Genomic DNA, 25426 nt, shown 5'->3' on the forward strand with positions numbered 1-25426 from the left:
TAGCTTTCCTGTTCTTTAACCTTCTAGGAGTATGGTCCCAAGGTCATTGTAGGATGCAGAAGGTGGAAGGTCTGCCTTCTGTAATTGCTTCCCCATTGAACATGGGCATTGACAGGTTGATTCATACTCTCAGCCTGTCTCTCTCTTTCCCTAGTGGGGTGGGGTTCTGGGGAATCAGAGCTCCATGATCTCTCCAGGGAAGTCTGGTCGGCATCATGCTAGCATCTGGAACGTAGTGGCTGAAAAAAGAGTTAAAATATAAAGCCAAACAAGTTGTTGACTAATCATAATCATGAACCTAAAGGCGGAAGTAGTACAGGTGAAGAGTTGGGGGGGTCTCTATTTTGTAGATGGCTAGTAAGCATATTTTAGTTACATTCCAAAGGGCCTGTGGCTATACTTTTTTTTTTTTTCAATTTTCCCTGAGCCTGAAATCTGATATGCAGATGGATACTAGTTATTGTCCGGGGAGATGATGCCATGAATTGCTAGAAAAGGAACAGAAATCTGGATCAAGGAAGAGAGTAGCTCCCAAATATGGGAAAGGTGTGTAAATACTGTTGACTGTAAATCCCATCAATTCGATGCTGTTCTGGGCCCATATTCAGCTTAAGAGCCTATGTGACCTCTGCATCCCTGTAGATCTGAGCTCACATTCTGTGGTCTTCAGTAGGAATGTTCCAAGCTTCCCCAATATCAGGACCCATCTTCTTCAGGTGTAGCAAGAGTATATTATCTAGCCTTCCTTCATAGGATGGAACATTGTCTACCACTGTTGATCCAAGTTGGGGGCAAGGTCCTATGTGGGCCCACAAAGGGGTCTGTTTTGTTGTTCCTGATAGAGATGACCAGTAACAATGGAGAGAGAGATTTATTCGAGGTCTAGGCCCATCATATCTGTTTGGGAATCTCAGGACTCTCCGAATAGGGTCCCAGCTGATAGGGTGGCCTGATAGTGACTAAAGAATCATCATTAAAGTAAGCCAGTCTCTTGCCCTTATTCAACGTTTGCAGTCCTTGTTTTGATAAGGATTGCTTGGGAGTGAGTGAGGGAATTATAATAGATGAAAGGTGAGGAAGATATCTTTGGAAACTCAACAACATGCTGCTTAAGAACCACTGGGTCAGAGAGGCACTCAAACAAGAAATTCAAATGTTCCTGGAAACAAATGAAAATGAAGATACGGCTTATCAAAATATTTGGGGCACAGCTAAAGCAGTACTGAGGGAAACACATAGCCATACAATCGTACATTACATGAACAAGAAAAAGGTCAGATAAAGGACCTTACTGCATGCCTTATGAACTTAGAGGAAGAGGAACAAAGGAACCCTAAAGCAACTAGAAGGAAGGAAATCACTATAATTAGAGCTGAAATAAACATTATCAAAAGTAAGAGAACCATACAAAAGATCAATGAAGCCAAATGTTGGTTCTTTGAAAAAGTAAACAAGATTGACAAATCCCTAGCCAGACTTAGTGAAAAAAAAAAAAAAAAAGCGAGAAGACTCAAATAGAATTGTAAACGATAGAAGAGATATCACAACTGACACCACAGAAATCCAGAAAATCATGTGAAACTTCTATAAAGAACTATAAACCACAAAACTAGAGAATCTGGAAGAAATGGAAGAATTCCTAGAATCATATGCCCTTCCAAAACTGAACCAAGAACTACAAAACCTAAATGCATCAATCACAGACAAAGAAACTGAAACAGTTTTTAACAACTTTTGTTGTCTTCCTGTGGCGCCCTGTGCCTTGACCCGCCGTGGAGCTTGACAAGGTCAACTGCCATGGCCATGAGGATGACAGACTACAAGGAAGCTGCATCCCCAGGAATGGGCTAGGACGCCGCAAAAAGGAGTCTATGTTAGAATGTTTTGACTAGAAGATGGCACCCCCCACACAAACATAATAGACCTAAAAACCCAAAATGTATAGTTTCCACAGTCATGACTGACCACGGCCCTGCTTACAAAATAGGTGACATTTCTCATGATTAATATCAACTGTTTATAGAATTTGGATGAGGAATCATCCACAATATAGTCATGATCCATCAGCTGTTACTAGGTGTGCACTCATAAGACTCATGCTCAAAAATCCTACCCAAAAGAATTTGCAGGACAAACAGTAAAGTCACTGATAGCCAGCTGATTATACAAATGTCAAGGGAAAAACAAATTAACTAAAAACAAATAGTGCTGCATGAACAGTACAGAGCAAGAACTATGATTCTAGGCAAAACTACAAACCCCGATGCTTATCTTTTTGCTTTCGTTTCATACCAATGTTTATGTAACTGTGAAACTGTATAAAAGCAGAAGTTCTAATTAAGTAAAATTGAGTTAAGTTTTTAAGAGAGATTATCATACTTGATAGTGTGTAGATGAAACTAAAAGAATGTTACAGTAAAGTGAAAGTAAAAAGAAAACTGCCACGTCCCACTCAACTCCAGAAGGATGGGTCTGACAGGGTCAGCACCCAGGAAAACTCTCTTCAAGGAGTAAGAATTCTGGGAGTGGGTCTTGGCATCCTGAGCAGATCTAAATTGGAAACTCTGATTATTGTTTTCATTATGTACATGGTAATGATGCTGTGTAATCAGGGGCAAACAGCCCCTGTTCCCAGATTAGATACAGATGAACAAGAAATGAGGTGGACAAGTTATGGGTCATCAAATACATAAAGTTTTAGGAAAAATTCTTAATAATACTTACTCACCTCCTCTTATGAAATATGTTAAAACTCTATGTAAAATACTATCTGCTAAGCCTGTTACTCAGAAATACATCACCCCATGAAGTATGACATTTCTGTAAAACTGCAAGGCCATTACTTTCTGTATTCAGATATTGTTTATGTAAGGCTGAAGGATATATAAACTCACACTTGCTAAATAAAACCTGAGTTCAGATTCACCCTCCAACAGAGTGTGTTGTATTCTGTTCTCCTCCTGACCCACCCTGGTGGTCACCTTCGGAGTTCCCTGATCCTTCCTGCTGCTCCTCCGCCTGAGTGGTCTGTCACATCTTCCCAACAACAAAAGTCCTGGACCAGATGGCTTTACAAACAAATACTACAAAACCTTCAGGAAACAGTTAATACCTATACTTCTAAAGCTCTTCCACAGGATTGAAGAAACAGGAACATTCTCTTCCACCTTCTATGAAGCCTGATACCAAAAGCAAATAGGTATACTCATATTTTAACAGGATCTTAAAAGAAATATTTGCAATCAACAGTTCATAAATTTATATAGACAAACTATAAAAATGATAGCATACTTTTTAGACATTTAAGGGAAAGTAGAATTATAAATTGTATCAAGGGTTTAAACCAGCAATAAATCTTAGTAAGCCACGCTAACTTTGAAAAACCAAAGAATGTTACAATGGACAGTGGCTTCCTTCAGCAATGTGTTTCAGCTTTCACATAGGCATTTCCTTACTACAACCATATTTATTTCATTTATTTCATCCTTTTTCTTACTGCAGTCTCTCCATTCCTTTATCAAAAGTATTTCTATTTAGTTAGGTTATTTGCTATCATATATTTGTTTGTTTCTGAATTAATGAAAATATTCTTCATCAAAGTCAAAAGGAGTAACACTGTCAATTCAGAATGCCAAATATCACTGAAATTTAGAAAATATATATGTATGTATGTTCCAGCTATTTTCAGCACTCAAAATTCATATCAATTGCATCTGTGTGTGTGTGTATATATATGTAAATATATATATATATTCACTCATTAATTTAACTAGTACTTATTGAGAACCAGATAAACACTAGCTATTGAAGCACCTCTATGAAAAAGACATAATTTTATGCCACTTACTAACATGTCTAACTACATTACTTCTAACGTCACACTACCCTAACACTTCTATGTTTTTCCATCACTGGCACAATCCTGACACCAGTTGTTCTCTATGTTATCCAGTAATATTCTTATTTTCAACTATGTGCTAAAATTATTGGGTTTCTAATATCTGTAATAGGCAGAGCATAGGGTCATTAGTAGTGGCAAAGCAGAAATAAATTTAACTTAATTGTCTTGATTTTTTTAAGAATAAGGATTACAGATAATTTTAGCATACTGCAATCATGTTACCAACTAATTATTAAAAAATAATACCAAAATGCATTGCATACATTCCAGCTATTTTCAGCATTTAAAATTCATATCAATTGCATCTGTGGCACCATGACAGATGGTATGTTCCTTTAAAGAGTTTTCTTTTATTTGAAAATATGTGCTAAATGTAGATAACCTGCTTCTTCTCCTTAAAACAACAATTTTATGAGTTTTTGTCCAAAGTTTAATTAGCTCTTCCTCACTCTTTTTTTTTTCAAAACGGTAGTTATTTCCATTTTTATTTGGGTTAAGATAAAGGTTGAGACATATATTTAAAACATTGGTTAGTCACACTCAGGAAAAGTAAAACTGCCTCCTGTGTTCTGCCAAGGAGAGTACATTGCTTGGAAATATGTCAACACTGAAAGAAAAACTGTCAATAACTTTTTTGGCAGCTGCACTTCAAAACATTTTATTAGTATTTGATAGCTGTTTCTAAAACACACCAAAATATATTCTGGATTTATATACTTTGGAAATCAGTGATTGCTTATTAAGCCAAAAATTCTTTCTTTTTTTATCATTTCTATTCAAAAGTGTGAATTCATATCATTTTGATGAGATCTGCTACATCTGGATCTGATTCAGGAAGTTTTAAAACTTGTTTTCCATTTTATTTATTTATTTATTTATTTTATTTAAGAAAGGATTAATTAACAAAACCATAAGGTAGGAGGGGTACAACTCCACACAATTCCCACCACACAACCTCATATCCCATCCCCTCTCCCCTGATAGCTTTCCCATTCTCTATCCCTCTGGGAGCATGGACCCAGGGTCATTGAGGGTTGCAGAAGTTTTCCAAATTTATTTTATTATTTTTACTTTATATGACAGAGAGAAATTGAAAGGGAGAAATATATAGAGAGGGAGAAAGAAAGAGACACACCTGCAGCACTGCTTCACCCCTTGAAAAGGTTCCCTGGCTACAGGGGAAGACTTGAACCCAGGTCCTTCTGAATGGCAAAATGTGAGCTTAATCTGAAGTTGCACTGCCCAGTACCCTATATTATATAGCTTTAAAAAATAATTCTCACACCTATGGGCATCTAATCTTTGATAAGGGAGCCCAAAGGATTAAATGGAAAAAGGAGGCTCTCTTCAATAAATGGTGCTGGGAAAACTGGGTTGAAACATGCAGAAGAATGAAATTGAGCCACTTTATCTCGCCAGAAACAAAAATCAACTCCAAATGGATCAAAGACCTAGATGTCAGACCAGAAACAATCAAATACTTAGAGGAAAACATTGGTAAAACACTTTCCCACATACACCTCAAGGACATCTTTGATGAATCAAACCCAATTGCAAGGAAGACTAAAACAGAAACAAACCAATGGGACTACATCAAATTGAAAAGCTTCTGCACATCCAAAGAAACTATTAAACAAACAGAGAGACCCCTCACAGAATGGGAGAAGATCTTCACATGCCAGACATCAGACAAGAAACTAATCACCAAAATATATAAAGAGCTCAGCAAACTTAGCACCAAAAAAGCAAATGACCCCATCCAAAAATGGGCAGAGGAAATGAAGAAAACATTCACCACAGAGAGAGCCAAAAGGCTAACAAACATATGAAAACCTGCTCTAGGTCACTGATTGTCAGAGAAATGCAAATTAAGACAACACTAAGATACCACCTCACTCCTGTAAGAATGGCATAGATCAAAAAGGACAGCAGCAACAAATGCTGGAGAGGATGTGGGGACAGAGGAACCCTTTTACATTGCTGGTGGGAATGTAAATTGGTCTAGCCTCTGTGGAGAGCAGTCTGGAAAACTCTCAGAAGGCTAGACATGGACCTTCCATATGACCCAGTAATTCCTCTCCTGGGGTTATACCCCAAGGACTCCTTAACACCCAACCAAAAAGAGGTGTGTACTCCTATGTTCATAGCAGCACAATTCATAATAGCTAAAACCTGGAAGCAACCCAGGTGCCCAACAACAGATGACTGGCTGAGAAACCTGTGGTATATGTACACAAAGGAATACTATGCAGCTGTCAAGAACAATGAACCCACCTTCTCTGACCCATCTTGGACAGAGCTAGAAGGAATTATGTTAAGTGAACTAAGTCAGAAAGATAAAGATGAATATGGGATGATCCCACTCATCAACAGAAGCTAACTAAGAAGATCTGAAAGGGAAACTAAAAGCAGGACCTGATCAAATTGTAAGTAGGGCACCAAAGTAAAAACCCAGTGGTGAGGGGTAGACATGTAGCTTCCTGGGCCAGTGGGGGGGTGGGAGTGGGCGGGAGGGATGGGTCACAGTCCTTTGGTGGTGGGAATGGTGTTTATGTACACTCCTAGCAAAATGTAGACATATAAATCAGTAGTTAATTAATATGAAAGGGGGAAATCAATTGTATGTCTCAAAGTTTCTCAAAAGACAAACTGAATCTTTTTAATATATAGGTTATGTATTTGATATGCGGACTCTCTCAAAAGCCTAGACCAAGTAGATTAGAAGCATCCAATAGCACAGCTATACACAAGATACTGGGTACTGTACAGCAAACCCTAACAAAAGGACTTTTCAAAGTTAACCGAATTAACAAATAATGTGATGATAATATTAACTATCGATTGTCTTTTTGAACCCTAAGACAGCAGGAACCTCACATCTTCACTATAGAGCCCCTACTTCCCCCAGTCCTGGAACCCTTGGATAGGGCCCACTTTCCCGTATGCATCTCCCAATCCAAACCAAATAATATTGCATCCGCTGATCACAACCTAACCAAAGCAACAATTGCCACCTCAACATGCTTCACCTCAGACTGTATCCAGAGACTTCACGTGTGGAATGACAACCCTTCAGCTTCATTACTCGGGTGAGACCTTTCCTTTTATAGTACACTCTAATTTCATCTCAGGTAGTTCACTTTCTAACAAAGTCCCATAACCTAGATATACACCAGTTTCTGTGAGAGAGAGCTTATGTGCACACGTATCCATAAACTACTGCAAAATATATACCTGAAAGCACAAGTACACTAAAGTTTGCAGTGAGTACCTCCCTAACACTTCCTCTCCACTATTCCAAGCTTGGGATCCATGATTGCTCAACAAATTGTTTGGCTTCATATGCTAACTCTCTTTTCAATCACCAGGTTCCAGATGCCACCAGGATGCTGGCTAGGCTTCCCTGGATTGAAGACCCCACCAATGTGTCCTGGAGCTCAGCTTCCCCAGAGACACACCTTACTAGGGAAAGAGAGAGGCAGACTGGGGGTATGGACCGACCAGTCAACGCCCATGTTCAGCGGGGAAGCAATTACAGAAGCCAGACCTTCTACCTTCTGCAACCCTCAACGACCCTGGGTCCATGCTCCCAGAGGGCTAGAGAATGGGAAAGCTACCATGGGAGGGGGTGGGTTATGGGGATTGGGTGGTGGGAATTGTGTGGATTTGTACCCCTCCTACCTTATGTTTTTGTTCATTAATCCTTTCTTAAATAAAAAATTTAAAAAAATAATAATTCTCAATATATTTTTCTTTATCCCTTCTGTATTTTACAATATTCATGCCCAATGAGGCCAGCCTTTTTAAAGGTTGATTTTTTTTTTCTCCCAATGTGTACCATGCTTCTCCAGCTCTTTATGCCATGCCTAACTGCCAATCAGGGAGAAGAGCGGGTGTCTACAATAGTCCTAGTATCCACATATCAGAAAAATTTAGTCTCTTTGCTACACTATGTATTATGACAGAATGACTACCAGACTTAAAAACAACTAGAAAATGTGAATTAAGAACTTAATTTTATAAATGATGTCCTCTTGCAAAAGTAAATACAACAGATGTGAAATAGCTATGAGCAGTTATCTGATACTAGTAAACTGCAACTTATATTATTATGCTTTCCCATTTATCTCATACTAATATCAGGCACTAAAATAAAATGGCATTGAAAGTATGTTTGATGCTGTAGCCTTTATTTTTTAATTTATTTAAATGTTATTTGTTTGTTTATTGACAGAGAGAGGGAGCAAGTCTGGTTCTCTAGAACCTACCACCTCCCAGGCTGAATGGATCTTTTTATGATAATCTCACTTGAGAAACTTTTAAAAAATGAAAGTTGGGAAGGGGATATTTAGTGATACGGATGATAATTTATCCTAATATCTATCAGAGAAAATATTTTAAAATAGCAACAAAAAAAAAAAAGAAAGAAAGAAAAAGAAAAGAAAGAAGTCTCATGCATTTCTTTAATGCTCCTTTTCTTTCACATATAAGTTCCATGAAAGGCAGTTAACTCTCTCAGTGGTACCTGTGTTTCCCACACTAAAATTAATTGAACTCAAAAGACAAGTCCTCCAATACTCTAATCTCATTCAAAGGTTATAAAGTGCACTGACTAATGAATGAGTAAGGCACTTCAAAAACCATCTAAACTATAATATATAATTATCTACCATTAAGGAAATGTATCAGAAAGTTTTACTTTCATTTTTTAAGCAGTTGACATCTGGCCAGTTTCTCATTTTCTTTCATTTTTCTCATCTTGTTCTGGCCTGTGTTCAGAACTCCCATTGACTTCTAGAAGGATCTTTGCATTTGGCTCAGTTTCAACAGTAGAAATAGGATATCAACAGAACCTTACTGATTCTCAATATCTCTAAAATTCTCATTCTACCTTCAATTTGATTTTCAAATTGATTTTCCCCACAATAAATGCTTCATCACCAACACCAAACAATACAAGTATTATTGTGCATATCTTATAAAATAAATGAGTTCCGAATGTAAAGTGTGCTACATTTGTGTAGAATTGTTAGTGGTGTATGTGTGTGCATGTGTGTGTGTGTGCGTGCATGTGTGTGTGTGTGTACAGATACAAGTTTTTTTGCAATACACAAAGTAGAAAACATAAAGTTGCCTTATTAGTCATTTAATACTATCTCTTAGCTCCATCAGCATTCTGCACTTTAGAATTCTAAAAGGTTGCAGCACTATTTGCCTAAATAGATCTTTTCATATGAATTTAAGGTTACTTTACAAATAATTATAGTACAGTAAGCATTATCTGTAGAGCAGAAGTATTTTTCATATACACAAGCACTCTATTTCTAGTGTCTTGTTGATTAACGAATCATATGCCAGTTATGTATTATTACTGTATTCATATTTTGCATTATATAACATCTCATATATATGTATATGTCAACAGTTATTCTGATGTATAATGCTACTCAAAAGTATGTTCTTTTTAGAGAACCCTTAATGTGTAAATCATTTGATGAGTTACTATACTGAGCAGACCCTACTTCTCCACTTGGACTGCTGTGATCCTCTATTGAAACAGAGGTGATGTTGGGATTGGTAACACAGGAAACTAGGAAGGGACAGATGAATCTTGCAGTGTCTCTGGACATCTAGACTGTAGATTCCTCTGGTAATGTAAGGTTATTATGGAAACCTGAACAATTATGGTAAGGGAGAAGAAAGTAACTGCTGGGGTCTGATATTCTTGATTTACAGAAGGATAAATGTTAGGACTCACATTAGGGCTGATATTGCAGAGGCCCATAACACAGTCTTTCTGAAGAAATACAGATAAAAATATCTTTCAAATTGTTATATAAGATGAATTTATTAAGATATGTTTTATTTTTATTTATTTTAATTTTAAAGTAGCATAAAATTAAGCATATGGATGTGCAGGGTTATGTACTTTAATATATTTTATGTAATTATCTCCAAAGGCAGAATAGAGAGAAGTTCCATCACCTGAAAAATACCTTTAATTTGCACTTATAGAGTCAAACTATCATTAACCTCTGGCAAACACCAATCTTATGTCAATTTCTATAAAGTTTGCCCTTTTTAGAATATCACACACTTAGAGTCATAGAAGATATAACTTATAGAGACTGACTTATTTCAATTATTGCCCTTGAGATTCAGGCATGCTACTTTTTATGACCAAGTACTATTTCATTGTATAGAAGATGCACAGTAGTTTAGTTCATATCCACATGTTGAATGATATATTTTCTGGTTTGGTGTGATTTTGAATAAAATTTTCTATAAAAATTTCTATAAATATTTCTATAAAGAGATAATTTTAGAAATCACCAAACTAGACTGCTAATAGATACTGTAATATGTTGGGAAAATGCAGATTACTCAAGAATATGTATAAATGCACTCCTGAGCTTAAAACAAAATCACTTCTAAGAAAAAAATGCATACATATATACCAAATGCATTATAAATATTAAATCAATCATAAAAACTCCACATAGTTTTTTTTTCTTCTTCCAAGGTTATCGCTGAGGCTAGGTACCTGCACTATGAATCCACTTCTCCTGGCAGCCATTTCCCCATTTTGTATTGGATAGGACAAAGAGGGGAGGGGAGATAGAGAGGTAGAGAGAAAGACAAGACACCTGCAGACCTGCTTCACTGCTTGTGAGGCGACTTTCCCTGCAGGTGGGGAGCTAGGGGATCCAACAGGGATCTTTGTGCAGGTCCTTGCTATTTGTACCGTGTGCATGTAACCCAGCACACTACAGCCTGCCCCCCCAATTATATTTCTTATTGACATTTTCAGTAAGAGGTCTACTGTATAGTTGTTGTGTTACTACAGAGAATCCCAAATTCCAACTCAGTGTAATTAAACTCTGTGGAATTAATTTAAGCAGAAAAAGGAGCAAACCTTATTTTTTAGTGTTGTTGTATATAACCCATAAGCAAGGTTCTGAAAGATGTCATTCCAGGAGTCATTTTACACTACATCAGTCCAAGACTGTGGAAAGAAGAGAACTTTATTCTTTATAATGGCAATTTATTTAGCAGTTGTGCCAATATTACAAATATGAAAACACCAGCATAAATACAAAAGGAAATTATATCTGAAAGAATTCACAAATTTAATTCTTTTGCTAGTAAAATAAGAGATGATGTGGGGCTGGGAGGTAGCAGTGGGGTTAAGTGCATATAGCATAAAGTGCAAGGACTGGCATAAGGATCCCAGTTTGAGCCCCAGCTCCCCACCTGCAGAGGGAGTCACTTCACAAGCAATGAAGCAGGTCTGCAGGTATCTATTTTTTTTTTCAGTTTTTAAAATTTATTTTATTTTATTTTATTATTTTCTCTCCCTCCCCCCCCCCGGTATCTATTTTTCTCTATCTTCCCCTCCTCTCTCCATTTTTCTCTGTTCTATACAACAACAACGATAGCAATAATAACAATAATAATAGTTACAATGTTAAACAACAAGGGCCATAAAAGGGAAAAATGGCCTCCTAGACCAGTGGGTCCATAGTGCATGTACCAAGCCCCAGTGATAAACCTGGAGGCAAAATTAATAATAATAATAATAAATGCAACTAAAATATCCATTTACAGTATTAATACTATTAACCATTAACTACTAGAACTATGGAGGATGGGGCTGTGGGGTGGTAGAGTACTCAGTTAAGTATACATATTATTAAGTACAAGGACCCCTCCCCACCTGCAGGGGTGATGCTGCAGGAATCTTTCTCTCTATCTTCTCCTCTATCAATTTCTCTCTGTTCTATCTAGTAAAAATTAGAAGAAAAAAAAAAAGGAAAAAATGACCATTGGGCTCCAGTGGATTCATAGTGCCAGCACCGAAGCCCAGCAATAACCCTGGTGGCAATAAAATTTTTTTAATTAAATTAAGATAAAAAAAGACAAAAAAAAGTAGTATGGAGAAAAAGATGACACATTAGAGAGTCACTCAGGAGATGACAGTATGTAGAGAAAAAAATTATCAAAGTAAATAACAATTATAAATGTAAAAGGAACAAAATAAAAGATCCAACGGACATAAAGTAAAATATCTGTGGATGAGAAACAACATAGAGAATCATTGTCAATAGATACTATATCCTCTTGTGGTAAATAACACTTTTGATACATCTTGAATGTATGTATTGGGTCTTCTCAGCATTAACCATGGTCTGACCACCACTGTTCCCTGAAAAGAAACTGCAATATTACATAACTTCAGATCTTGGAATATCACAAATTGGTTTCTACTTGTTTTCTTTGTGGCTTGATAGAAACTATTATAGTCTAACAGTGTTTTATCAGATGAATGAAAATTTGATAAAAATCCATGGTTATATTTACAATATGCCCCCCAAAAGATTGTTGAGGAAAGTTAATAAAACTATACCTTTCCTCAAGGCAGAAAAAACAAATGCATAGAAATGTGACATATATTTTGGTCTGAAAACAGCCAACTTGGATTTAACTAATGATAGAAAAAAGGAATGTTAACTATTTTTTTTCAGCCACCGGGTTCCAGATACTAGCATGATACCAACCAGACTTCCCTGGACAGACAACCCCACCAATGTGCCCTAAAGCCCCACTTCCCCAGGTCCCCACCCCACTAGGAAAAGAGAGAGACAGGCTGAAAGTATGGATCAACCTGTCAATGCCTATGTTCAATGGGGAAGCAATTACAGAAGCCAGACCTTCCACTTTCTACATATATCCCACAATGACCTTGGGTCTATACTCCCAGAGGGTTAAAGAATAGGAAAGCTATCAAGGGAGGGGATGGGATATGGAGTTCTGGTGGTGGGAATTGTGTGGAGTTGTACCCCTCCTATCCTATGGTTTTGTCAATGTTTCCTTTTTAAAAATAAAAAATTGAAAAAAATAAAGAAAAAGAAAGTGACTCTTAAAGTACTACATTAAAAGCAGTATAAGTGTCATCACAACACATTTATAACAATATTTAGGCAGTTGGGTTGTATAATGAGGTCAGAGTGACAAATAATAATAACAACTAATACATAATTTTAAGAGACAAAACATGTATCACCTCATGCTGTGGCAGTCTTATTAAAAAAAGAAGCCCTGAAATAATGTAGAAATTATAAGGTGGATGTGCATAAATGAAGGAGCATGGATTATTTTTATTAACAGCAGAGAACAAAATAATGTCTAATATGTCCATTTTATCCAACAAAAATATCAAATTATTTGTTTTTTTCAATAATTGTTATTGAAAAAGGAAACGTCAAGGTACTATTTTGGTATTTCTAATATGAAAATGCACATACAACATACAACAAGAAGTTCAACTTGAACAATCTTTTCCTAAATCCCTTGTAAAACAAAAATCTTACTATCTGGAAGAAGAGGTGACAAATCCCACTATTCATAGTCTATGAATACAATTTCATTGCAATTATGGGAAAGAGAAAAATCCTAAATTATGGACAAGAGGGAGAAATACATGTGTAGAGAGAATTATGTCTGGAGATACCCCCCCCAGGACTCTAAGGCACTGAGGCTATCTGACACAGCGCTTTCTTTAGAACAGAAAGTGCCTTGTGAGTTCTCCCTCTTTAGCAAATGGTGAGTAAAAAGTAATTTGTGGGAGACAAATACCCTCTTGAGTATCTGAGTGAAAACTTAATGCTGAAAGGGAAGCAATTATCTGAAAACAAAATCTTCTAGAAAACTATCTTTCGCACTAAACACAAGTCATCACTAGAGGAATCTGAAGCTGATGGTATACTGAGAATAGCAATAGAAACAATAAACCTCAAAGCTAACAACTCCAAATTAGATTATCTCACTCCCTGCACTAGAGACACAACAGAAGAAAAACATTTCTAGACATAACATCTTTGTAATTCACTTTTTACTGTTCTATAAACATTGCCCAGCTTTCAGCAAAAACATATGAGATTTATTAAAGCTCAAGAAGAAAGTCTAGCCCTAAGAAATAAATCAATCATCAGGACCAGATCCATGTATGCCACATAGGCTAGAATTACTTCAAAGGGAATTAGAAATAACTATAACAAGTGTTAAAGGATCTAAAAGAAAAGATGAGCCACATGCAATATTAGATGGGTAATTTCAACAGAGAAATGGTAATTATCAAAGTAAGTGTAAATGCTAGAAATTTCAACACAGTAAGATAAAGAGCATATTTGACAGACTGATCATTAAACTCAACAGTTAAGGAAAAAATAAGCAAACTTGTCCAAAGTGTAATAGAAATTACCAAAACAAAAGCACAACAAAACATATCTGAATTTGAATGACTGGCATTTGAAAACAAACTAAATTAGAATCATTTTCGTTGCAACTAAAATAAAAATGGCCTTTCTGACTTGAATGCACATTTTTGAAAGACTTGAACACACATCTTGAGAGAATACCAGTTGATCAGACATTTGATAGTGGACTGTGAATTAAATTTTGAGGAACCAAAGCAATCCATATGCCAGAAAGAAGGGCCCAAACACAACTAATATTAATAGTTTGTCTTTTTAGTCAAGATTCAAGTTTCAGATTTCAACCCGAGAGAATAGTTTTCATTTAAGCTGGATCAAATGACAACAGTTATTTACTAGTCATCACAACCATTTGAGAAGAGAAAGTTTCTTAAACAAATGAAGGCATTCTTAAAGGGAAGTGGATATTCAGTGATGGAAAAAAGATTTACTTAGATGATATGAGAAAACAATGTAATTAGAACTTCTAAAGTCTCTTGTCATAATGAATCTAGTAATAATTTTTACTTTTGGACTCATTATGTTTTGAACTTCAGTCTATAATACTATAATCTGTATGGAATTCAATATTAAAATCCTTGACTACTTCATTCACCTAAATCTCAATTTTTTAGGGGGAGCCTCTTTAATTCACTACTATATTTAGTATTTTATCTGACTCTCACTTATTTACCAGCATTTTCTCAAGATCCATCAACCACTACACTTCAGTCTTGCTTTATTTTTAAAGTAAATTGGAACATGTAATGCAATAGTTATCAGTAAATAATAAAAACTAAACTAGCTACCCATTCTGCTCGACCACATGATAGGAGAATGATATATTCATTTTGTATATAATTTAAATAATAAATTTATGCATTTAAAACTGTAAGTAAATTCATTTCAAATTTTAGCTATAAGACAATTAAATTATACAGCAACTAAAAAGCTCACTTAAAATAAGTAAAATAGGAGGTATGGAGACAGCTCACTTGATAGAGTGGACACTTTAGTACATGCAAGGACTCAGATTCAAGCCCTTACCCACCTAACAGGAACATCTGTACCGGGAAAGCTTAGTAAATGGTAGAGCACTTACTCTTTTTTCTTCCCATTTCTATCTCTCACCAACTATCCAAATATATATATATATATATATATATATATATATATATATATAGAGAGAGAGAGAGAGAGAGAGAGAGAGAGAGAGACTGTGGAGATAACATACTATAATACTATACTTTCAATCCAAATATCTCTAAATAATAGATAATTACCAAAGCTACTGTGGGAAAGACAGTAACCATGTTACCATTTTTATCCCAGAAACATAAGTTTCAGATTATGAGGAAAACTTGCAGAAATACTTTACTTATTAAGAATATGTCTAGAGGAATGAGGAAAGTGTAACTAATTTCATTTTACTAAAAATACTTAATAGAGACAGGGTGATGGCTCACCTGGTAAAGCACATGTTGCTGTGTTTAAGGACGTCGGTTCAAACCCGTGTTCCCCACTTGCATGGGAGAAGCTTCATGAGTGGTGAGAAGTATAGCAGGTGTTTATCCTTCTGTCTCTGTCTCTCTCCCTTTCTCTGTCTGTCATCTCTACTAGAACACAAAAAGCATGGAGTACCACCTGTCAGTGGTACCAAAGAACTGTGACTATAGTCACTTTCTTTTTTTTTAATTTTATTTATGTATTTTCCCTTTTGTCGCCCTTGTTGTCTTTTTATTGCTGTTGTTGTTATTGTTGTTGTTATTGGTGTCATCGTTGTTAAATAGGACATAGGGAAAAGGAGAGGGGAGGGGAAGGCAGAGAGGGGGAGAGAAAGATAAACACCTGCAGACCTGCTTCCCAGCCTGTGAAGCGACTCCCCTGCAGGTGGGGAGCCAGGGACTCGAACCGAGATCCTCTCGAGGGTCCTTGCGTTTTGCGCCATGTGAGCTTAACCCGCTGTGCTACTGCCGGACTCCCTTATAGTCACTTTCTATCACCACCACACTGCCACCACTGTCATCATCATCATTTAATGACTCAATCATCATTATTTGGTGACATCATCATCATCATCATCATCATCATCGTCGTCTCCCAGATCTCTGGGTTAATCATTTTAAAAGTGAGTTGAATTCCCAGACATCCTGCTGGTATCTGAAAATTGCCTGCTGGTGTGGGGATTATTCTACACCAGGATGAAGTCTAACATTCCAGCACAGCACCTATTGAGACAGCCTCAAAATATACAAAATAATAAGCAAATTACTAATAATAATAAATAAGGAAGGACAAAAATAAAACATAAGATTTTATTTGTGTCATAGTAAATAAAAAATACACAAAAAAACTAAGCTTAAATGTATATTTTTCATTCAACGCTATATATAGTACACATGCATGAATATAATACATAGTATTCCTCACACTAGACTGTGAACAATAGATCTAAGCAATACAATAATTGAACCAGAGTGCACACTAAGATGGTACAGATAAACAAGATGGCATACCTGCCTCCCCAACTACTTTTACTGTTCACAGTTTAGCCCTTCCCTAGTAAACTGCCTCAGGCTGAACAAGAACCTGGAAGGTTATGTCATTGCCTCTTGGGAAAAAGCTTAGTTTCTATAGTCATCGCACCTAGTGAATACAAGATTTTACCCCTAACTTCAAATTTGGATTGATTGTAATTGTAATGATGACACCTATTCTGCCTCATTACCTTTCTTTTGAGATAACCTCCTTAATAAAGAGTATGCATTCAAATTTCTCTTTCAGGGAATCTGATCTGAGATAGAGGCTGCTATTTGTTATAAGTCTACACCATAGAGAAAATCACACATGTCACAGAAATCACAGAATAAAATAAAAAGGATGCATGGAAAAATATACCTCAAATTCTTTCTTGCCCTTCCTTCAAATTTTTGCCAATTTGTCTTCTTGAATGCATCTAAGCATAAATCAATCAGCCACAAATGAGATAATGTGTATTATAATAAGAGTTGATAACAGAAAACAGACAAGACTGGAGAAAGTTCTATACATGGGTGGCAAGAGGTATTGCAATTAATGTCCAAATTCCCTCCCAGGGCTTCTGGGATTCTTAAAACCACAGTAATTTTATTTAGTCATTGACAGTATATTCCAATGCTTTCCAGAGACCTTATTTTAATTTCCCATAGGTAGCCTAATTCTCATCTTTTTTTCTTCAGGACTGAAATGGTATTTTTTAAAAATCATTTTTGTTTATTTCTTCTCTCCTCCCTCTCACCCTCCCTCACACTCTTCTACTGAGGAAATGCTGTTTTACAAAGACTTCGTTGTTTATCTCAGTTGTACAATTTCGTATGTGCTCCTAGTACATATTAGTATCCCTCACTATCACCCAAAGTACCACTCTCCCACCACAGTTATCCACTGTACCCCTTCCCCTTTTAATGTTCTCCATCTCCCCTTCAGTAACTGCAAACATGGTAGTAAAGACCAAGGGTTTATTAATGTTTCACCTATATTTCCTGTGCTTTGATTTTTAAATTCCAAATAGGAGTGAAATAATCCCTTTAGCTTAGACTCAATTATTTTGAGCTTTTTATTTTATTTTATTTTATTTTTCCTGTTGCTGACTCTTTGGTCTTCTCTTTGGTGAATATTCTGTCCATATTCTCATTCCACTTTTGGAAGGAGTTATTGTGGGTTTTTTTGTTTGTTTGTTTGTTTTTATCTTTTTATTTTGTTTCAATGTTATTGCTGAGTTTGGTGAACTTTTTTTTAGATGTTTGTGTTATTAGATTTTTGTTTGATGTATGGCATGTGAAGATCTTCCATTCCATGAGGAGTCTCTCTTTTTGGATCATGGTTCCTTTTGCTTTGCAGAAGCCTTCCAATTTGATAGAATGTCACCAACTTATGTTTGGTTTTATTTTCCTTGTAACTGGACTTGAGTTATCAAAGATATCTCTAAAAGCTAGATAAAAAAGAGTTCTTCCAATGTTCTTCTCTAAATATGTGATGGATTTCTGTTCTAACATCCAAATCCTTGATCCATTTGGACTTTATTTTTCATTATTATTATTTAAAGCTTTATTTATTTGTATTATCTTTACTTATTCATTGGATAGAGACAGCCAGAAATCAATAAGCAAGCGGGTGATAAAGAGGGAGAGAGATAGAGAGACACCTGCAGTCCTGCTTTATCATTTGCATAGCTTTCCCCTGCAGATGGGGACTAGGGGCTCAAACCTGGGTCCCCGCACACTGTAACATGTGTGCTTAACCAGGTGCGCCACCACCAGTCCCCCAATACCAGAGCCCTGCTCATCTCCGGCAGATGGTGGTGCTGGGGACTGAGGTTGGGACTTTGGAGCCTCAGGCAAAAGAGTCTGTTTGCAAAACGATTATGCTATCTACCCCCACTTGGAGTTTATTTTTCTGTGTGGTGAAATGTAGTGATTCAATTCCATTCTTTTGCATATTTCAACCCCAATTTCCCAATACCATTTGTTGGAGAGGCTCTCCTCTCTCCATGTAATATTTTGAGCCTTCATGTCAAAACTAAGATTTCCATAAGTGTGAGGGCTTATTTCTGGGCTCTCAGTTCTATTCCACTGATCAGTGTATCTATTTTTGTTTCAGTACCAGGCAGTTTTGATTACAATAGACTTATATAATTGTCTTAGATATGGAAGCATGATGCCTCTACTTCTCTTTTCTCCCCTCAAGATTGCTTTGACAACTCTAGGTATTTTCTGATTAGAATCAGAAAAGATAAAACTTTTTCAGTTTTCATTCTATTCTCTTCAGAAAAATTTTGGGACCTTGATGGGGACTGCACTAACTTGCAATGGACTCTTAAATCCGTAGTTATAAGCCTCATCATATAGGGGATTGTCATAGTGTTCTCTTACCTAAGAAAGCTGATTCAGCTTGGAACATATTTGGATCATACTATATTTTCAAAGTTGTATTTACACTATTTTTTGGCTCTAAATGCTATCTACTTGTAAATACATTTTAGATGGATGGTGAAGTCTTTATGTCTCTTGTCTTTGTCTAACTTATACTTCACACCCTGCTTATCACAGATATATCATTCAACCAACAGACCTGTTGAACAGCCTCTTTGTGCTTCTTCTGTGCTACCATGGCTACAGTTCTTTATATTCATTCATGAATTATTTAAAATATCCCACAAAGAATACTCAGTTTTGTTATGTCAAAATCTATTAGCTTTATGACATTTAATTTTTTCTCTTCTACTTTCCATTCACTTGTGCATCTCTATTGCATTTCAATTAAATTAAAGCTCAATTATATTATTTAATATTCTGTATAGCAATTGACCTTTAAGAAATTACTGTGTGTTTAGTTTTTTTATGTGGAATCAACAAAGAATACTCAAAAACATCAGAAAAAGCTATTAAGATATCCCCACCCCTTTCCAACTGCCTGTCTAAATAGGTCCAGATTTTTTTTCCAAGTTCCAAAATCAAAATAACATATCACATCAGGTTAAATCAAGAAAGAGAAGAATTCAGGCATCCTCTAACATACTAGGGCACAAAATGATGTGCACAAACATTTTAAAAGTTATTTTATCACATATTTTACTTTGAAAATAATAAAAATGTTTTATGCTGTCATAATAAACTTGTTATTTTACATAATTTAAAACATTAACCCCCAAACAATAAATGCTGATGTACGTATATATCAGTATGATGAGTATAAGAATGAGCTTTTTGTGGTATTCAATTTTTTTTAATATTTATTTATTTAATATTTATTTATTTATTCCCTTTTGTTGCCCTAGTTGTTTTATTGTTGTAGTTATTTTTGTTGTCGTCATTGTTGAATAGGACAGAGATAAATGGAGAGAGGAGGAGAAGACAGAGAGAGGGAGAGAAAGACACCTACAGACCTGCTTCGCCGCCTGTGAAGCGATGCTCTTGTAGGTGGGGAGCCAGGGGCTTGAACCGGGATCCTTAGCCGGTCCTTGCACTTTGCGCCACGTGCACTTAACGATTTTTTTTTTGATTGACACCAGGGTTATCAATGAAACCTGGATCATGCATAAAGAATCCACTGCCCCCAGCTTTCATTTAATTTCCTTTTTTAAAAAAATCACTTATTTTATAGAGACAGAGAAAAATTAAATGGGAGGGGAGAGCTCTCCGGCTTCCTTCTACAGTGTTCCTTTCTAGTGCGAGGGCTCGAAGCCAGGTCTTCACACATAGAAAAGCAAATACTCTCTTGGAGACCTGTCCTCCACCAACCCCATCATGTTGTTCTTACAATAATCTGTCCCAGAAAAACCATCTCATACAAATGTAAATAATATAAAAGTGTTGAATGTACAATACTCAAGCAAAAATACTGTATTATAGGAAAAATAGCAACACATTACAATTTGTGAAGACAAACTATAAAAAGAGGCTGCAAAGAATATACAATACAGTACACAATATTGCAGTATGAATTTTAACTTATGGAAGAAAAACATTTTATATATATACATACATATATGTATATATGTATGCTAAAGGAAGAGCTAGGCACATATCTGGAGCTGGTTAGTAGTAAGAAAGAAGGGATACTGAACCAAGAAGAACTACAAAATCTAAATGCACCAATCACAGACAAAGAAATTGAAACCGTTATTAAGAATCTCCCCAACAACAAAAGTCCAGGACCAGATGACTTCACAAACGAATTCTACAAAACTTTCAGGAAACAGTGAAAACCCATATTTCTTAAGCTATTCCATAAGATTGAAGAAACAGGAATACTCCCTTCCACCTTTTATGAAGCCAACATCACCCTGATACCAAAAGCTGATAGGGACAGAACAAAAAAGGAAAACTACAGACCAATATCTCTGATGAACATAGATGCCAAAATATTAAACAAGATCTTGGCCAACCGGATACAGCAACACATCAAAAAGATTGTTCATCATGACCAAGTGGGATTCATCCCAGGAATGCAAGGCTGGTTCCACATCCATAAGTCAATCAATGTCATTCACCACATCAATAAAAGCAAAGCCAAAAACCACATGATTATATCAACAGATGCAGAGAAAGCCTTTGATAAAATCCAACACCCATTCATGCTCAAAACTCTACAAAAAATGGGAATAGATGGGAAATTCCTCAAGATAGTGGAGTCTATATATAGCAAACCTACAGCCAACATCATACTCAATGGACAGAAGCTGAAAGCATTCCCCCTCAGATCGGGGACTAGACAGGGCTGTCCACTGTCACCGTTACTCTTCAACATAGTATTAGAAGTTCTTGCCATAGCAATCAGGCAAGAGAAAGAAATCAAAGGAATACAGATTGGAAGGGAAGAAGTCAAGCTCTCACTATTTGCAGATGATATGATAGTATACATAGAAAGACCTAAAGAATCCAGTAGAAAATTACTGGAAGTTATTAGGCAATATAGCAAGGTATCAGGCTACAAAATCAATGTACAAAAATCAGTGGCATTTCTTTATGCAAACACTAAATCTGAAGAAGAAGACATACAGAAATCACTCCCATTTACTGTTTCAGCAAAATCAATCAAATACCTAGGAATAAAGTTGACCAAAGAAGTGAAAGACTTGTATGCTGAAAACTATGAGTCGCTACTCAAGGAAATAGAAACTGATACCAAGAAATGGAAAGATATCCCATGCTCATGGATTGGAAGAATAAATATCATCAATATGAATATTCTCCCCAGAGCCATATACAAATTTAATGCAATACCCATCAAAGTTCCACCAAATTTCTTTAAGAGAATAGAACAAACACTACAATCATTAATCTGGAACCTGAAAACACCTAGAATTGCCAAAACCATCTTAAGGAAAAGGAACAGAAATGGAGGCATCACACTCCCAGACCTTAAACTATATTATAAAGCCATCACCATCAAAATAGCATGGTACTGGAACAAAAATAGGCACACAGACCAGTGGAACAGAATTGAAAGCCCAGAAGTAAATCCCAACACCTATGGGCATCTAATCTTTGATAAGGGGGCCCAAGGATTAAATGGAAAAAGGAGGCTCTCTTCAATAAATGGTGCTGGTAAAACTGGGTTGAAACATGCAGAAGAATGAAATTGAACCACTTTATCTCACCAGAAACAAAAATCAACTCCAAATGGATTAAAGACCTAGATGTCAGACCAGAAACAATCAAATACTTAGAGGAAAACATTGGTAAAACAGTTTCCCACATACACCTCAAGGACATCTTTGATGAATCAAACCCAATTGTAAGGAAGACTAAAGCAGAAACAAACCAATGGGAATACATCAAATTGAAAAGCTTCTGCACATCCAAAGAAACTATTAAACAAACAGAGAGACCCCTCACAGAATGGGAGAAGATCTTCACATGCCAGACATCAGACAAGAAACTAATCACCAAAATATATAAAGAGCTCAGCAAACTTAGCACCAAAAAAGCAAATGACCCCATGCAAAAATGGGCAGAGGAAATGAACAAAACATTCACCACAGAGGAGATCCAAAAGGCTAACAAACATATGAAAAACTGCTCTAGGTCACTGATTGTCAGAGAAATGCAAACTAAGACAACACTAAGATACCACCTCACTCCTGTAAGAAAGGCATACATCAAAACGGACAGCAGCAACAAATGCTGGTGAGGATGTGGGGACAGAGGAACCCTTTTACATTGCTGGTGGGAATGTAAATTTGTCCAGCCTCTGTGGAGAGCAGTCTGGAAAACTCTCAGAAGGCTAGACATGGACCTTCCATATGATCCAGTAATTCCTCTCCTGGGGTTATACCCCAAGGACTCCATAACACCCAACCAAAAAGAGGTGTGTACTCCTATGTTCATAGCAGCACAATTCATAATAGCTAAAAGCTGGAAGCAACCCAGGTGCCCAACAACAGATGACTGGCTGAGAAACCTGTGGTATATATACACAATGGAATACTATGTAGTTATCAAAAACAATGAACCCACCTTCTCTGACCCATCTTGGACAGAGCTAGAAGGAATTATGTTAAGTGAGCTAAGTCAGAAAGATAAAGATGAGTATGGGATGATCCCACTCATCAACAGAAGTTGACTAAGAATATCTGAAAGGGAAACTAAAAGCAGGACCTGATCAAATTGTAAGTAGGGCACCAAAGTAAAAACCCAGTGGTGAGGGGTAGACATGCAGCTTCCTGGGCCAGTGGGGGGTGGGAGTGGGCGGGAGGGATGGGTCACAGTCCTTTGGTGGTGGGAAAGGTGTTTATGTACACTCCTAGCAAAATGTAGACATATAAATCAGTAGTTAATTAATATGAGAGGGGGAAAATCAATTGTATGTCTCAAAGTTTCTCAAAACACAAACTGAATCCTTTTAATATATAGGCTGTGTATTTGATATGCAGACTCTCAAAAGCCTAGACCAAGTAGATTAGAAGCATCCAATAGCACAGCTATATACAAGATACTAGATACTGTACATCAAACCCTAACAAAAGGACTTTTCAAAGTTAACCCAATTACCAAATAATGTGATGATAACATTAACTATCGATTGTCTTTTTTGAACCCTAAGGCAGCAGGAACCTCACATCTCCACTATAGAGCCCTACTTCCCCCAGTCCTGGAACCCTTGGATAGGGCCCACTTTCCCATATGCATCTCCCAATCCAAACCAAATAATATTGCATCCGCCGATCACAACCTAACCAACGCAACGATTGCCACCTCAACATGTTTCACCTCAGACTGTGTCCAGAGACTTCACGTGTGGAATGACAACCCTTCAGCTTCATTACTCAGGTGAGACCTTTCTTTTTATAGTACACTCTAATTTCATCTCAGGTAGTTCACTTTCTAACAAAGTCCCATAACCTAGATATACACCAGTTTCTGTGAGAGAGAGCTTATGTGCACACGTATCCATAAACTACTGCAAAATATATACCTGAAAGCAGAAGTACACTAGAGTTTGCAGTGAGTACCTCGCTAACACTTCCTCTCCACTATTCCAAGCTTTGGGTCCATGATTGCTCAACAAATTGTTTGGCTTCGTATGTTAACTCTCTTTTCAGTCACCAGGTTCCAGATGCCACCAGGAGGCTGGCCAGGCTTCCCTGGATTGAAGACCCCACCAATGTGTCCTGGAGCTCAGCTTCCCCAGAGACACACCTTACTAGGGAAAGAGAGAGGCAGACTGGGAGTATGGACTGACCAGTCAATGCCCATGTTCAGCAGGGAAGCAATTACAGAAGCCAGACCTTCTACCTTCTGCAACCCTCAACGACCCTGGGTCCATGCTCCCAGAGGGCTAGAGAATGGGAAAGCTATCATGGGAGGGGGTGGGTTATGGAGATTGGGTGGTGGGAATTGTGTGGAGTTGTACCCCTCCTACCTTATGGTTTTGTTCATTAATCCTTTCTTAAATAAAAAATTTAAAAAAAAGAAAGAAAGAGGGGATAAATAAGAAGTGGTACTGGTGAAACTCTATAAGGGGATACAAAAAACAGAACAGGATATCTCTACTGTTCACAAGCAGTGAAGCAGGTTTGTAGGTGTCTGTCTTTCTCTCCTCCTCTGTCTTCTCCTCTCTCGATTTCTCTCTGTCCTATCCACAACAATAACAACAATAATAATAACAACAAGGGCAACAAAAGGGAAAAAATAGCCTCCAGGAGCAGTGGATTCATAGTGCAGGCACAGAGCCCCAGCAATAACCCTAGAGACAAAAATTAAATTAAATTTCTTCAACAATTTGTTTGGCTTTGTATGTTAACTCTCTTTTCAGCCACCAGGTTCCAGATGCCATCAGGATGCTGGCCAGGCTTCACTGTACCGAAGACCCCACCAATGTGTCCTGGAGCTCAGCTTCCCCAGAGACCCACCCTACTAGGGAAAGAGAGAGGCAGACTGGGAGTATGGACCTACCAGTCAACGCCCATGTTCAGCGGGAAAACAATTACAGAAGCCAGACCTTCTACTTTCTGCAACCCACAATGACCCTGGGTCCATGCTCCCAGAGGGATAGAGAATGGGAAAGCTAATGGGGAGGGGACGGAATATAGAGATTGGGTGTTGAGAATTGTTGGAGTTGTACCCTCCATCCTATGATTTTGTTAATGTCTCCTTTCTTAAATAAAAAAATTAATTAAATTTTAAAAAGAAAGAACAAAAGTAAGGATCCAGGTTTGAGCCCCTGCTCCTTACCAGCAGTGGCGATGCTTCATGTGTGGTGAAGCAGGTCTGCAGGTGTCTATCTTCCT

This window comes from Erinaceus europaeus, chromosome 3, assembly GCF_950295315.1.
Source record: "Erinaceus europaeus chromosome 3, mEriEur2.1, whole genome shotgun sequence".
In the NCBI taxonomy this organism is placed as follows: Eukaryota; Metazoa; Chordata; class Mammalia; order Eulipotyphla; family Erinaceidae; genus Erinaceus; species Erinaceus europaeus.